Source organism: Gymnoscopelus braueri (genome assembly GCF_963280865.1).
Source record: "Gymnoscopelus braueri genome assembly, chromosome: 19".
NCBI lineage: Eukaryota > Metazoa > Chordata > Actinopteri > Myctophiformes > Myctophidae > Gymnoscopelus > Gymnoscopelus braueri.
This window is the reverse complement of record NC_137621.1, coordinates 762,619-773,115: the sequence shown is the minus strand read 5'-3', so window position 1 is coordinate 773,115 and position 10,497 is coordinate 762,619. Positions and strand designations below refer to the sequence as shown.

Genomic DNA, 10,497 nt, shown 5'->3' with positions numbered 1-10,497 from the left:
CAGCTGGGTTTTACATTTTTTACAGCTGTGTGACGAGGCTGAACTTGGCGCTCACACGTTCACGTGCGACGTTTTTATCTGCTTGATAGTATGATGTCACAGTATGATGTAACAGTATGACGTCATAGTATGATGTAACAGTATGATGTCATAGTATGATGTAACAGTATGATGTCATAGTATGATGTGTTGGAGAGGGTCATAGAATGTAAATCAGTGGTTCTCAAACGTGTTGTTAAAATGTTTCTTGACAATGATTTTTAGAACGATTATAGACAATAGTTGATCTACGAGATCACAAGACGTCACATGACAACGTGCTGTGAGCTTGTACATTGGAATCCCTTTCACTTTGAGAACCACTGATATAAAGTATATGATCTGTATAAATATGCACATATTATCATTATTATGATCATGTTTGTATAACTGGTGTTTTTCATGTAACTGTAACTGGTTTACAGTAAATCACACTTTCTACAACGGATTGGTTGAGTCCCATTTTACAATACTGGATAAACACACCTAATGGAGGGTTTATTTAGTTTATTCTCTACACAAAGCTTTGCCCACAAAGCTGCTGGTTTATTTAGTTTATTCTCTACTCAAAGCTTTGCCCACAAAGCTGCTGTTTGCCAGACCCAGGGGGTCGGCCTACATGAGGGTTTGTCGGTCTGTCCCTCTTTTCCTCCTCTTTTCCTCCCAGTCTGTCTCTTTTCCTCCTCTTCTCCTCCCGGTCTGTCTCTTTTCCTCCCAGTCTGTCCCTCTTTTCCTCCCTGTCCCTCTTTTTGATTGGCCAAACTTCGCGTGACGTAGTGCTCTGATCTTCAGATTTCAACCACTAGGGGTTAGTTTATTCTCTACACAAAGCTTTCCCCACAAAGCTGCTGTTTTATTTATTTTTGTTGCCAGACCCAAGGGGTCGGCTATACATGGGCATGCCCCCTTTGCCCTTAGGCCCCAGCCATAAAAGTCTGTCCCCCTTCCGTCCATACATGGGCATGTTTTGTACCTGTTTATTCCATACATGGGCATGTTTTGTACCTGTTTATTCCATACATGGGCATGTTTTGTACCTGTTTTGTGGGGGCTCCTCATGTCCTCCCTGTGGGGGCTCCTCATGTCCTCCCTGTGGGGGCTCCTCATGTCCTCCCAGTGGGGGCTCCTCATGTCCTCCCTGTGGGGGCTCCTCATGTCCTCCCTGTGGGGGCTCCTCATGTCCTCCCAGTGGGGGCTCCTCACTGACAGGTCAGCAGTGACACTAATGTGTTGGAGATGAATTAATTGGCATAAAAAATACCCCACAAAAGGGGTAAAAAGTAACAAAAAAAAAGTATATCGCAAAACTAGCAGATCTACAAGCTCACGATGTGTTGCATTACGATGTGCTGTGAGCTTGTAGATCTGTTTTACTTTTGCTATTTGTGTGACACTGTAGTATGATGGAGTGATCTTAATATACAGCCGTGTGACGTTCCTTTCTATCCGCCCGTCTGAAGCTCGTTAGCGACAGGAAGCGGGCGTGGCTGCTTCCTGTGCGGAGCGGAGCTCGTTATTTATAAACAACAGATCTTTATGTTTGATAACGAGGAAACATTGATTCATTATTTCGTCGCTGTCGTCGGGCGGAAACCTCGTATCTCGTACGTAAATTATAACGCTCTAAAAGTAGTGAAAATAGCAGATCTACAAGATCACAACGCGCCGCGATGAGACGACGTTGTGAGCTTGTAGATCGGCAATTTTCACTATTTTAAAATGTTTTTAGAATAATGATAAAAAAAAGGAAGGGTTTTGGACATACAAGGTTTTATAACAAAGCTCTTTGATAACGAGCAACATTGTCTCAGTAGATTAACAAGACCTCTTCATTTCCTGTCAGTGACGTCAGAGGTGTTTTTATTTTTACATTTATAAATCATTTGAACGTTTTGTCTGTTATGTGGAAACCATGTAAGTCCAAACTGTTACTTTTCAGGAAATGTAAAAAGAAGTGTCGTGCTGCTGGGTGATGAGGAGGGGGTAAGGAGGGGTAAGGAGGGTAAGGAGGGGGTAAGGAGGGGTAAGGAGGGTAAGGAGGGGGTAAGGAGGGTAAGGAGGGGGTAAGGAGGGTAAGGAGGGGCACGACAATGTTTATCCAGGTTAGTAGACTTTACTGGGAAAATACAGGTTACTTCTTTACAATCTGCTGGTCAGGTCAGGGTGGTGATAACATGAACACACACTGCTCGCTGCTTATAGGTGAGTTTGATCACTTGGGTCCTCTAGTTCTAGCACAGAACGGGAGACGCTCCGTCCGTGCTGTTGAACCTTCAGAAACCCTATTAACACTGAACAAGGAAACGCTGACGTCTCTTATCAAACTAGCACAGAATATACGACAGCCAATGACAGTGTGACAATAACATGCACGTCCAATCAGTATCAGTATCCCAAATCTATAGGTAACTGTTTCCCATGTTACACACCTTCACAGATACTGGTGCCACAGGGCTGTACTGCCCATGTGCCCATCACAACAGAACCAATGGATCCAATGTAGTTATTATTTACAATTTAGATCCTAGTGTCAGTCTAAACATTATCAAAATAATCAATAATCAATCTAAATGACATTTTAATTAACTTTTGCATGAGACTGCACGGTCGTCAAGGCTACAGGTCAAGAGTCTGAAGAGGTGAGTCTTCAGATTAAGATTCAGTCTAAACTGTGGAACAAACTCCTCATTGCAGTTCTAACAGTTAGAACTGTTCTAAGTGTTCTAAGTGTTCTAAGTGTTCTGACTGTTAGAACTGTTCTTTTTTTTTAATATCTGTTTATTGTAATGTTTTCCTCTTTTTCAATGAATAAGAAAAATAGGATTTTAACAGATAAAAGAAATACACAATACAAGTTAGAACTGTTCTAACAGCTCCAACAGTTCTAACAATTCTAACAGTTAGAACTGTTAGAACTGTTAGAACAGATCTAACAGTTAGAACTGTTAGAACAGTTCTAACAGTTAGAACTGTTCTAACTGTTAGAACAGATCTAACAGTTAGAACTGTTCTAACTGTTCTAACTGTTCTAACTGTTCTAACTGTTCTAACAGCTCCAACAGTTCTAACTGTTCTAACAATTAGAACTGTTAGAACAGTTCTAACAGTTAGAACTGTTCTAACTGTTCTAACTGTTCTAACTGTTCTAACTGTTCTAACTTATATTAATAATAAATAATACCACCTGTCTCACCTACCACCTGTCTACCACCTGTCTCACCTACCACCTGTCTACCACCTGTCTCACCTACCACCTGTCTACCACCTGTCTCACCTACCACCTGTCTACCAACTGTCTCACCTACCACCTGTCTACCACCTGTCTCACCTACCACCTGTCTACCACCTGTCTCACCTACCACCTGTCTACCACCTGTCTCACCTACCACCTGTCTACCACCTGTCTCACCTACCACCTGTCTATCAAATGTCTCATCTACCACCTGTCTACCACCTGTCCATCACCCCATCTACCCCTGTCTCACCCTCCATCACCCCATCTACCACCTGTCTCACCCTCCATCACCCCATCTACACCCTGTCTCACCCTCCATCACCCCATCTACCACCTGTCTCACCCTCCATCACCCCATCTACCACCTGTCTCACCCTCCATCACCCCATATACCCCTGTCTCACCCTCCATCACCCCATCTGATCTACCCCTGTCTCACCCTCCATCACCCCATCTACACCCTGTCTCACCCTCCATCACCCCATCTACCACCTGTCTCACCCTCCATCACCCCATCTACCACCTGTCTCACCCTCCATCACCCCATCTACCCCTGTCTCACCCGCCATCACCCCATCTACCACCTGTCTCACCCTCCACCTACCACCTGTCTACCACCTGTCTCATCTACCACCTGTCTACCACCTGTCTCATCTACCACCTGTCTACCACCTGTCTCATCTACCACCTGTCTCATCTACCACCTGTCTCATCTACCACCTGTCTACCACCTGTCCATCACCCCATCTACCCCTGTCTCACCCTCCATCACCCCATCTACCACCTGTCTCACCCTCCACCTACCACCTGTCTACCACCTGTCTCACCCTCCATCACCCCAGCTACCACCTGTCTCACCCTCCACCACCCCAGCTAACACCTCACCCTCCCTCATCACCCCATCTACCACCTGTCTCACCCTCCACCTACCACCTGTCTACCACATACCTCCTGTCTCACCCTCCATCACCCCAGCTACCACCTGTCTCACCCTCCACCACCCCAGCTAACACCTCACCCTCCCTCATCACCCCATCTACCACCTGTCTCACCCTCCACCACCCCATCTACCATCTGTCTCACCCTCCACCACCCCAGCTACCACCTGTGGTTTTGGATCTGTTGTTTATGTACTATGGGGGGGGGGGGGGGGGGGGATTGGGATAGAAATATCTTATCCTTCATAAGTTGTCCTGACAGAAGTTGTTTTATTTACAGATAGTTCCAGATGAAAACATCATATTCAGTATTTCACTCCCTCCAGTCAATCAGTCAGTTTAAGTGTTTGTGGGTTTTTATAAATATTGAACCAATCAAAAGTATTAAGAAGAGCTTGTGACTAAATAACTACGTTGGATCCATTAAAACACAGGTTATTATATTAATAATAAATAATAACAGGTTCTTATATTAATAATAAATAATACCAGGTTATTATATTAATAATAAATAATACCAGGTTCTTATATTAATAATAAATAATACCAGGTTATTATATTAATAATAAATAATAACTACATTAATCCATTGTAAAGTATACAATGGATCTTTTTGGACCTACAAGGTTTCTATCTGACAGGGACTTTACTTTATTAGTGTGTATGGTGAACTAGTAGCTGTGTGTCTGTGTGTGTGTGTGTGTGTGTGTGTGTGTGTGTGTGTGTGTGTGTGTGTGTGTGTGTGTGTGTGTGTGTGTGTGTGTGTGTGTGTGTGTGTGTGTGTGTGTGTGTGTGCGTGTGTGCGTGCGTGCGTGCGCAGCCAGGTGTCTTTGTAATGTAAATATAACGAGCTACCCTCTTAACGAGATGACACATGACCTCTGGTCACACCCCCCTGAAACACACACACACACACACACACACACACACACACACACACACACACACACACACACACACACACACACACACACACACACACACACACACACACACACACTTCAATCAGACAGACAGACAGACAGAGGAAACTCGCAATGCTCATTTTATCTGCCTGTGTGTGTGTGTGTGTGTGTGTGTGTGTGTGTGTGTGTGTGTGTGTGTGTGTGTGTGTGTGTGTGTGTGTGTGTGTGTGTGTGTGTGTGTGTGTGTGTGTGTGTGTGTGTACATACATATATAAATGTTAGACCAGAGCTTGGTGATATCATCACATGGGATCATTCAGACCTGCAACAGCAAAGATTCTACATAGAATATATTATTATTATTATTATTATTGTCATTATTATATATTATTTATTTATTATTATTATTATAGAACATAAACTAAATACATAGTTATTATTATCATATGATATCAGATCATATTCCTGAACGTGGAGCTTCAGCTGAATCTCTCTGCAGTCGTGTGCTGACCTTCGACCTCAGAAGAAGTTCTTCACAGACAGATAAACAGAAAGGTACCGACTCGTTCTTCTCTCATACTACATACTACATACTACATACTACATACTACTGTATGATATAGTACTGTATAGTACTCGTTCTTCTCTCATACGGGACCCTTTCTCAAATGCAATACAGAGGTACAGTAGGGCTCGCACAGAGGGCCGTGATATGAGCTTGTATATCTGCTAGATTTGAAGAGTTGTGTAAATATTTCAATATATATGTTTTTTAAAGCGAACATTTAGCTCAGATCTTTGGTTGTGGGGGATTTTACAAATGTCTTCTAAATCTTTGATTTGCAGACATTAAAAATATCTAAATAAAAAACAGCAGATCTACAAGCTTGAGCTTGTAGATCTGCTATTTTTTTATAGCGAAAGAAATCCTAAAATGACACAGATGCATTCCTGGTCTTGGAATGGTTTAATACAGCGTATATCCATGGTGGGCGTACCTTCAGATCAGGAAGCAGGCCGTGCTTTACCGAATCAAATGTAGTGGGCGGGATTCACATGTCCGTCGATCTTTCCCCCTCGAAACAAACCCAAACTCATTTAACAATAGCGTCCGCGGAGCAGACAAAACCACGGAAAGATATTCACATTTTAACTTACTCTTTCATCATAGAAACAAGTGGGCTTATAACCAAAACGATCCATGTTCTCTGGGAGAAGTGGTGTTAGTGTTCCGTGTAGAAATATTGTTAGTGGGAATGAAAACATAGTGGCACCACCGGAAGTGAAAGCTGAAGGCAGACCTAAACCCCGGTTTCCTTGCGCACTGGTGTTACGTTTTCTTCCGCCCAGAGCCAACAGACATAGAACAAACAGCAGAGGTCGCTGTTTTTCATTTTCAGTTGGATCTGGGTTCCCAGATTGGTAGACTAGTAGTCTAGTAGACTAGTAGACTAGTAGGGAACCTTTATTTATCTATAGTCTAGTAGACTAGTAGACTAGTAGACTAGTAGTCTAGTAGTCTAGTAGTCTAGTAGACTAGTAGACTAGTAGACTAGTATAGTAGAGGACCTAGCTAAGATATGTATGCACTTAATTTAGGAGAGAATATCTCAACTGTTCTTGGCTGATATGACCCCGGGGAACAATTTAGGAACGGTGACTAATTCTCTATCCGGGACGAAATACCTGAAAATGACCACGCCCTTTTTAAAATGACCATAACCGGTGCATTACTTCCAACATGGCTCTATCTGCTAAACCGTTAACGCTACAGATTTACTGAGGTGCTCAAAATGTTCAGAATACTTATGTTTAGGGACATACAACAACAGACAAGTGTAATATTTCTAATTTGATATTTTATGACAGAATAGCTTAAAAAAACACCCCAAAAAACACCCAACATATTACAGTCCCGGGCTATAGGAATATTCTGTGTGAATCAGTCTAAAAGCACCTAAATGTAACCCAGGGCATGCTCTAATGATTTAGCAAGGGTACCTGAGCCAGCAATGGCTCATCATTGTGGCCAAATCCAATATGGCCACCACCTGAAAAAGGTTTTGGCAAAAACTTTTGAACCAGATGAGCTATAAACGTAAACTTGGTGTCTAAATCATGTTTTTTGACAATTAGAAACATGTTGGAATGCTTATCTTTATGGCTGGGTGTGGCTGGACCTCTATTTTGCATATTCCAAAGAAATAATGGTCTTGAAAATGTGTTTTACTTACTTTAATATTTGTCATTTTTGGCAAACTTGGTGTCTACTTTATGCTTTTAGAAACACATTGGAATGCTCATATTTATGATTTAATCCATCTAGAGCACTCTGACTTGCACATCAATGCTCAGCATAAATGTAATACTATCGTAATAGTCAAAGGTGTATGGAATTTGAACAATACATTTAAATTAGAATCAGAAAAGTTAATTGCTAAACAAAAAATGGTTGCTAGGAATTTGTCTTGGTGTTACTACAACAACAGAACAGACCTGCAATAACTGTACTGCACTCCACACACACACACACACACACACACACACACACACACACACACACACACACACACACACACACACACACACACACACACACACACACACACACACACACACACACACACACAAGCTTTACTGGCATCTGCAAGATGGATCCAGTAAGGTTCCCAGGTTCTGATATGCTGAATCAGTGCAGCTTGGGTGGGAGGGAGGTTCTCAAGGGACCTGGTACCATTTGACCAACATCACCCTTCCTTGACTATGGGAAAAGAAGTGCAGGTATCTCAAAGAAACCCTGGTCACCCTCCCCTTGGAGCCTGAAAAGATCAACTCCAATGGCCATGTCCAAAGATTCGAGTGTATGGTCATCATCATATACAGCAAGAGCCGTGGTGGCCACAGCAGAGTAGATGAATCTTGACAGTGGCTTTTCTCAGTCCCTCAAGAACATTCCTCCAACCCAAGCTGCACTGATTCAGCATGTAAAGACTGCTGCAGACCAGCTTCTATTGGAATCAGACAACCTCCGTCCAACAAAATATCCCAGATTCAAATAGGTTGGGCTGGTACTGGGACTCCATGACTAAGACTTGTGAACCTTACTGGATCTATCTTGCAGGTGCCAGTAAAGCTGTTGCTGTTGTAACACCATAATGTGATATAAACATATTGTAAACAATTCTATACACCTTTGACTAGTATGATATCATACTAGTCAATGGTGTATAGAATAGTAATACTATATAGTATTACATTTTATGCTGAGCATTGTTGAATTAGCTGTAGCTGTATCATTAGGAATTAGTTCTACTGTTAAATCATTCTATTATTTCAACAAAATTACATTGTAAGATGCATTGGTTGTTTCATAACATAGTGGCCATATTTGTGATAATCAAATTAGTGTCCTCTAGATAGATTAAATCATAAAGATAAGCATTCAAACATGTTTCTAATTGTCAAAAAACGTGTGGTTCAAACGTTATAGCCAAAAACTTTGTCAGGTGGCGGCCATATTGGATTTGGCCACTATGATGACCCTGAAGGTCGCTGGCTCGGGCACCCTTTCTAAATCATTAGAGCATGCCCTGGGTTACGTCTGGGACAAATGTGGTGCTTTTAGATTGATTCGTGCAAAAATATCCCATATGGCCCTGGACTGTATGTTTTTTGTAGTTTATTTTAGCTGTTCTGTCATAAAATATCAATTTAGAAATGTTAAACTTTACTATGTTTCCCTAAACAAGTATTCTGAACACTTTTAGCATCTCAGTAAATCTGCAGCTCCAACAGTTTAGCAGATAGACCCATGTTGGAAGCAGTGCACCGGTTATGGTCATTTTAAAAAGGGCGTGGTCATGTTCAGGTATTTCGTCCCGGATAGAGAATTAGTCAACGTTCCTAAATTGTTCCCTGGGGTCATATTAGCCTAAAACAGTTGAGATATTCTCTCCTAAATTAAGTGCATACATATCTTAGCCAGGTCCTAGACTAGTAGTATAGTAGTCTAGTAGACTAGTAGACTAGTAGGGAACCTTTATTTATCTATAGTCTACTAGACTGGTAGACTAGTAGTCTAGTAGACTAGTAGACTAGTAGACTAGTAGGGAACCTTTATTTATCTATAGTCTACTAGACTAGTAGACTAGTAGTCTAGTAGTCTAGTAGACTAGTAGACTAGTAGTCTAGTAGACTAGTAGTCTAGTAGACTAATAGACTAGTAGTCTAGTAGACTAGTAGACTAGTAGTCTACTAGACTAGTAGACTAGTAGACTAGTAGACTAGTAGTCTAGTAGACTAGTAGACTAGTAGTCTACTAGACTAGTAGACTAGTAGTCTAGTAGACTAGTAGACTAGTAGACTAGTAGACTAGTAGACTAGTAGTCTAGTAGACTAGTAGACTAGTAGGGAACCTTTATTTATCTATAGTCTACTAGACTAGTAGACTAGTAGTCTAGTAGACTAGTAGACTAGTAGGGAACCTTTATTTATCTATAGTCTACTAGTCTAGTAGACTAGTAGTCTAGTAGTCTAGTAGACTAGTAGTCTACTAGACTAGTAGACTAGTAGACTAGTAGACTATAGATAAATAAAGGTTCCCTACTAGTCTACTAGTCTACTAGTCTACTAGTCTACTAGTCTACTAGTCTACTAGACTACTAGTCTACTAGTCTACTAGTCTAGTAGACTACTAGTCTACTAGTCTACTAGTCTACTAGACTACTAGTCTACTAGTCTACTAGTCTACTAGTCTAGTAGACTACTAGTCTACTAGTCTACTAGTCTACTAGTCTACTAGTCTACTAGACTACTAGTCTACTAGACTACTAGTCTACTAGTCTACTAGACTACTAGACTACTAGTCTACTAGTCTAGTAGACTATAGATAAATAAAGGTTTACTACTAGTCTACTAGTCTACTAGTCTACTAGACTAGTAGACTAGTAGACTAGTAGTCTAGTAGACTAGTAGACTAGTAGACTAGTAGTCTAGTAGACTAGTAGTCTAGTAGACTAGTAGACTAGTAGACTAGTAGTCTAGTAGACTAGTAGACTAGTAGACTAGTAGTCTAGTAGTCTAGTAGTCTAGTAGACTAGTAGACTAGTAGTCTACTAGACTAGTAGACTAGTAGACTAGTAGTCTAGTAGACTAGTAGACTAGTAGTCTACTAGACTAGTAGACTAGTAGACTAGTAGACTAGTAGTCTAGTAGTCTAGTAGACTAGTAGGGAACCTTTATTTATCTATAGTCTACTAGACTAGTAGACTAGTAGTCTAGTAGTCTAGTAGACTAGTAGACTAGTAGTCTAGTAGACTAGTAGTCTAGTAGACTAGTAGACTAGTAGTCTAGTAGACTAGTAGACTAGTAGTCTACTAGA

At 41.3% G+C, this 10,497-nt stretch overlaps 1 protein-coding gene across 1 annotated transcript in view; it reads left to right on the top strand.

Moving 5' to 3' along the window:
• Positions 1-483, top strand: part of rin3 (Ras and Rab interactor 3) — a 32,838-nt gene extending 32,355 nt beyond the window's left edge. The window contains 1 exon segment of the mRNA XM_080413468.1: positions 1-483. This exon segment is cut by the window's left edge and continues 2,124 nt beyond it. The gene's annotated coding sequence lies outside the window, so the exon portion shown is untranslated.
• Positions 484-10,497: the final 10,014 nt, after the last annotated feature.